General features: G+C 42.0%; 1 non-coding gene across 1 annotated transcript; it reads right to left on the bottom strand.

Annotated features, from left to right (window-relative positions):
- Positions 1-1,423: 1,423 nt before the first annotated feature.
- Positions 1,424-1,498, bottom strand: Trnat-ugu (transfer RNA threonine (anticodon UGU)). The gene has a single exon. It is a non-coding gene; the product is annotated as a tRNA-Thr (tRNA).
- Positions 1,499-5,901: the final 4,403 nt, after the last annotated feature.

The following is a 5,901-nucleotide window of genomic DNA, read 5'->3' as shown; positions in this document are numbered from 1 at the left end:
CATGCACAATGTCGGCACTAGTACAGTGTATATCCACCTTTCGCAGCAATGCAGGCTGCTATTCTCCCATGGAGACGATCGTAGAGATGCTGGATGTAGTCCTGTGGAACGGCTTGCCATGCCATTTCCACCTGGCGCCTCAGTTGGACCAGCGTTCGTGCTGGACGTGCAGACCGCGTGAGACGACGCTTCATCCAGTCCCAAACATGCTCAATGGGGGACAGATCCGGAGATTTTGCGGGCCAGGGTAGTTGACTTACACCTTCTAGAGCACGTTGGGTGGCACGGGATACATGCGGACGTGCATTGTCCTGTTGGAACAGCAATTTCCCTTGCCGGTCTAGGAATGGTAGAACGATGGGTTCGATGACGGTTTGGATGTACCGTGCAGTATTCAGTGTCCCCTCGACGATCACCAGTGGTGTACGGCCAGTGTAGGAGATCGCTCCCCACACCATGATGCCAGGTGTTGGCCCTGTGTGCCTCGGTCGTATGCAGTCCTGATTGTGGCGCTCACCTGCACGGCGCCAAACACGCATACGACCTTCATTGGCACCAAGGCAGAAGCGACTCTCATCGCTGAAGACGACACGTCTCCATTCGTCCCTCCATTCACGCCTGTCGCGACACCACTGGAGGCGGGCTGCACGATGTTGGGGCGTGAGCGGAAGACGGCCTAACGGTGTGCGGGACCGTAGCCCAGCTTCATGGAGACGGTTGCGAATGGTCCTCGCCGATACCCCAGGAGCAACAGTGTCCCTAATTTGCTGGGAAGTGGCGGTGCGATCCCCTACGGCACTGCGTAGGATCCTACGGTCTTGGCGTGCATCCTTGCGTCGCTGCGGTCCGGTCCCAGGTCGACGGGCACGTGCACCTTCCGCCGACCACTGGAGACAACATCGATGTACTGTGGAGACCTCACGCCCCACGTGTTGAGCAATTCGGCGGTACGTCCACCCGGCCTCCCGCATGCTCACTATACGCCCTCGCTCAAAGTCCGTTAACTGCACATACGGTTCACGTCCACGCTGTCGCGGCATGCTACCAGTGTTAAAGACTGCGATGGAGTTCCGTATGCCACGGCAAACTGGCTGACACTGACGGCGGCGGTGCACAAATGCTGCGCAGCTAGCGCCATTCGACGGCCAACACCGCGGTTCCTGGTGTGTCCGCTGTGCCGTGCGTGTGATCATTGCTTGTACAGCCCTCTCGCAGTGTCCGGAGCAAGTATGGTGGGTCTGACACACCGGTGTCAATGTGTTCTTTTTTCCATTTCCAGGAGTGTATATGGATACCCTGCAAATCACATTTAATTGCCTGGCAAAGGGATCATCGAATTAACTTCACAATTGAAAATTAATTGAAACCCTCAGCTGTCGACAGGTGTTGTTGATACACTTCGATGGGGACAGCTGAAAATGTGTGCCCCGACCGGGACTCGAACCCGGGATCTCCTGCTTACATGGCAGACACTCAATCCATCTGAGCCATCGAGGGCACAAATGAATAGATAGCACGACTGCAGGGATTTATCCCTTGCACGCTTTCCGTGAGACTCACATTCCCAACTGTCCACAATCCACGTACGTAATGTACGTAATAGGTATTTGCCCATCCACTCATTACTGGCGCACACTAAGGTGACATTACTGGCGCACACTAAGGTGACGATTCCTGTAAGAATATGGGAAACCTGTGCGCATTCGAACAGACGAAGGTCAATGGCTGGGTAGCGTTTAACCATATATATGAAGATAGTAACTGTTCTCGAAAGAACAGGCGCCACTCATGACCGAGCAGCTTCTCTAGAATACATGATAGACCGGCCGATGTGGCCGAGCGGTTCTAGGCGCTTCAGTCGGGAACCGCGGGACCGGTACGGTCTCAGGTTCAAACCCTATCTCGGGCATGGATGTGTGTGATGTCCTTAGGTTAGTTAGGTTTAAGTCGTTTTAAGTTCTAGGTGACTGATGACCTCAGATGTTACGTCCCATAGTGCATAGAGCCATTTGAACCAATAAATGATTAATTAATTGAAACCCTCGGCTGCCGACAGGTGTTGTTGATATACCTCGATGGGGACAGCTGAAAATGTGTGCCACGAGGTATATCAACAACAACAGTCGGCAGCTGAGGATATCAATTCGATATATGGAAATAAACCGATATCTCGAAATTACCCGAAATCTCGAAATATATCAATACCTCGAAATATGTCGATATCGCGAAACATGTCGCTATCGAGAAATGCACAGATAATCCGAAATAAATCGATATCTCGAAATAAGTCGATGTCTCGACATAAATCGATGTCTCAAAATAAATCGATATGTAAAAATATGCCGATATTTGCAAACAAAATGAAATATCGAAATTAATCGATATCGCGAAATAAATCGATAGATCTAAATAAATCGATATCACGAAAATTATCGTAATCTTGAAATTTATCGGTATCCCAAAATATATCATTATCTCGAAGTAGTTCGATATAGCGAAAAGAACCGACGTCTTGAAATAATATCGATACTCCGAAATAATTTCGATACCCCGAAATTTCATCGATATATCGAAATATATCGATATTACAAAATATGTCGGCGTCTCGAAATGAACTCGAAATCTCGAAATATATCGATACCACGGAATACACCGACATTTCGAAATATATCGTTGTCTCGAAATACATCGATGACTCGAAATATATGGATATTACGAAACTTTCGATATCTCGACATATATCAACTCGATGTCTCTTAATATATACATATCTAGAAGTATATCGATACACGAAACGTATCGATATCTCTAAGTAAATTGGTGTCGTGAGGTAAATAGATATAACGAAATATTCGACATCGGGACATAATATCGATATCTCGAAATATCAACATCTTGAAATGATATCAACATCTCGAAATAATACCAACATCGCGGTATTTATCAATATCTAGTAATATGCCGATATCTCGAAATAATATCGGCATCTCGACGTACATAGAATCTCGAAACATTCGATGTCTCGAAATATATCGATATCTCTTAAGGTATAGACATATGGAAAAGTATCGACATATCGACATTTGTCTAAATAAATCATATCTCGTAGTATATCGATATCTCGAAATACAGCGATATCTCGAAATATATCTATATACCATATTATATCGATATCACGAAATATGTCGATATCTCAACATATTTCGGTATATCTAGATTAATCGATGTCGCGGTGTGAATAGATGCCGTGAAATAAATCTATGTCGCGAATTAAATCGACGTCTCGAATTTAACTGAAGTCTCGAAATAAATCGATGTGTCGAAATAAATCGATATACCGAAATATATCGATACCTCAGAGGATGAAGATGTATCGAAATATGTCGATATCTCGATACACATGGACATCTCGAATTATATTGATGTGGCGAAATAAATCCATATCCCTAATAAATCGGCATATCGAAATAAATCGGTAACACAGAATAAATCGATATCTCGAAATAAATCAGCTCTCGACTAAATCGACGTCTCGATATAAATCGTTATCTTGAAATAAATCGATGTATAAAAATGGATTTATATATCGGAATCGATCGATGTATCGAAATAAATCGTATGTCGAAAGGTTCCGATATTTAGAAGTATTATCGATACTTCGAAACGTAACGATGTCTCAAGTTACGTCGATATTTCGAAATATATCGATATCTGGAAATATATCGGCATATCGAAAAATATCGATATACTGACAAATAGAAATCTCAAAATAAATATATATCACGAAATAAATCGACGACTCGAAATATATCGATATGTCGAAGTATTTCGATACCTCGAAATATATCGATATCTCGAAATAGTTCGACATCTCGTGATATTATTTAGAACTTTGGGACTTGTAGGAACGCTTACATATGGTCTACTTAACTGGAACTAATTCATTTGTTAGTCTTTTTCATGTTCTGTGTACATTTAACGATTGAAACCACAAACCTCGAATTTAAAATCATTACTAAAAAAGGATGAATATGGGATAAAGATAGTTGGACAACGCAGATTCGTCAGTATCGACTTTAAGATAAGACACTGGAATTTGCGAGATCGTGCCCTGTTTTACTAATTTTCTTTCTCTATCTCGATACATTGCGCTCTAGTAGAGCTATATTGCTTTGTGTTAAATCATTCAAGGTAAGATCTCAATATTTTCAGATTTTATAAAATTTTCTTTCGTCTTTTGGAGGACACATTCCATTGTTTTTGGTAATAGTGCTGTGGAAGTGATACGAACGAAGCAAATGAAGTTTAAAGTTGAATTTTTTCTTTTTAAAATTGAAATAGGACTGTTAAAACTTTAGTAAATTTAAAATGGCTGAACGCACTAGGCGCGGAAGGTTAGAAACGGAACAATTGGTAGTTCGTATCAAGGGAGAATTTGCACGATGGAGAAGACGTCGAATTAGGAAACGATCAGGCGATGATTTGTCGTAGTATTCTAAATTCTCAGTTAACTGACGCTGATAAAAGTAGTGTTCAGGTGGCCTCTAGTTTGGTCGAGATGAAGTCCAAAGTAGTGAAACAGACTGACCAGGTCGATGAGACACCAGGAACGGTTGAAAATGCACCAAATACGTGCTTGGCCACTCACCCATTTTGGATTTTGATCAAGCTTCGAAAAGAAACAAGCTGAACGCGATGCTGATTTGACTAACAACATGACAAATGCGATGCTGAGTTGGCTAAAAAAACAAACCGAACGCTATATTTATTTCGATAAAGAGCTAGCAGAGCGCGATAGGAGACAAGAGAAAAGTAATAAACAACTCCTAGAAGAGTTAAGTGCTAGACTGGTTGAAAGAGAAAATTTTTGAAGACCTTAATCAAATCAGGCAATGTTTAGTTAATGTCCAGAGACGGTATGGGTTTGAGTCCCAGGTAGAAAAAGCGATAGAGGATTTAACAAAAAACAGTAGAAGATCTTGAAACATATCGAAGAATATTTACGAAAGAAGGCTACTAATTGGGAAGAAAATGTCAGAGTGGATAGAAGTATAATCCGCTGGCATTAACAACGCGAGTGGAATCAGAAATTAACACAGCGATACAACGCGTTAGCAAAGATTCCGGTTGATTGACTAGTAAGGATACGGAAAGATTCAAGGAAGAATTCCAGCAAATTAAAGATAAAGTGATCTGCGAAACAACAAGTGGCAAAAAGAAATTAGTAATCGGTTAAGAACGGTAGAAAACGATGTACCGAATTAATACAAATTAAAAGCAAGTGGTTCTGCTCGAACGGCAGGCTTAGAAATTCCGTCTAACTATTCGCCTGTGAATGCTCCCAATAACGGAAACGAGGATACTTATTTTGACACTCGCCCTTACGGTGCTATAGGAAGACACATCTATTGACATCTCTTTCAACGATTAAAATTGAGCAGAGTATTCTAAAGAATAGGACATTTCACTCATACTCAACAGAGAAAGACTGTCCACATCCGATTGTCTTTATTAAAAGCTTCCGGAACATATTTCCACAATTGTGGACAGACACAAAATGCAGTTTATTGTGTCGCGCATAGTCAGAGATGATGCTGCGTTGTCGGCTAACGAAGCAGCAGAATCTTGTAATACTTGCGAAGAATTTGAGGAAAAATTCATCGTGAAGTATTGGTCTCCGAACAAACAAGAGTGTTTGTGCAAGCAGGTTTACAACCCAGAATATTACAGTCCTAAGAAAAGATCGGGAAAATATTTCGAACGGCACATTAATAAAGCACGATAATGTAATGAAAGGATCTCACACCGAGATGTATTGCGTATTCTAAGAGCCAAACTGCCAATACCCATTCGAGAGAAACTTCCGATACTAATCTAGAATACTTCCTGTCTATGACAGAC

Source organism: Schistocerca serialis, chromosome 3 (genome assembly GCF_023864345.2).
Source record: "Schistocerca serialis cubense isolate TAMUIC-IGC-003099 chromosome 3, iqSchSeri2.2, whole genome shotgun sequence".
Taxonomy (NCBI): domain Eukaryota; kingdom Metazoa; phylum Arthropoda; class Insecta; order Orthoptera; family Acrididae; genus Schistocerca; species Schistocerca serialis.
This window is presented reverse-complemented; position numbering and strand designations above follow the sequence as displayed.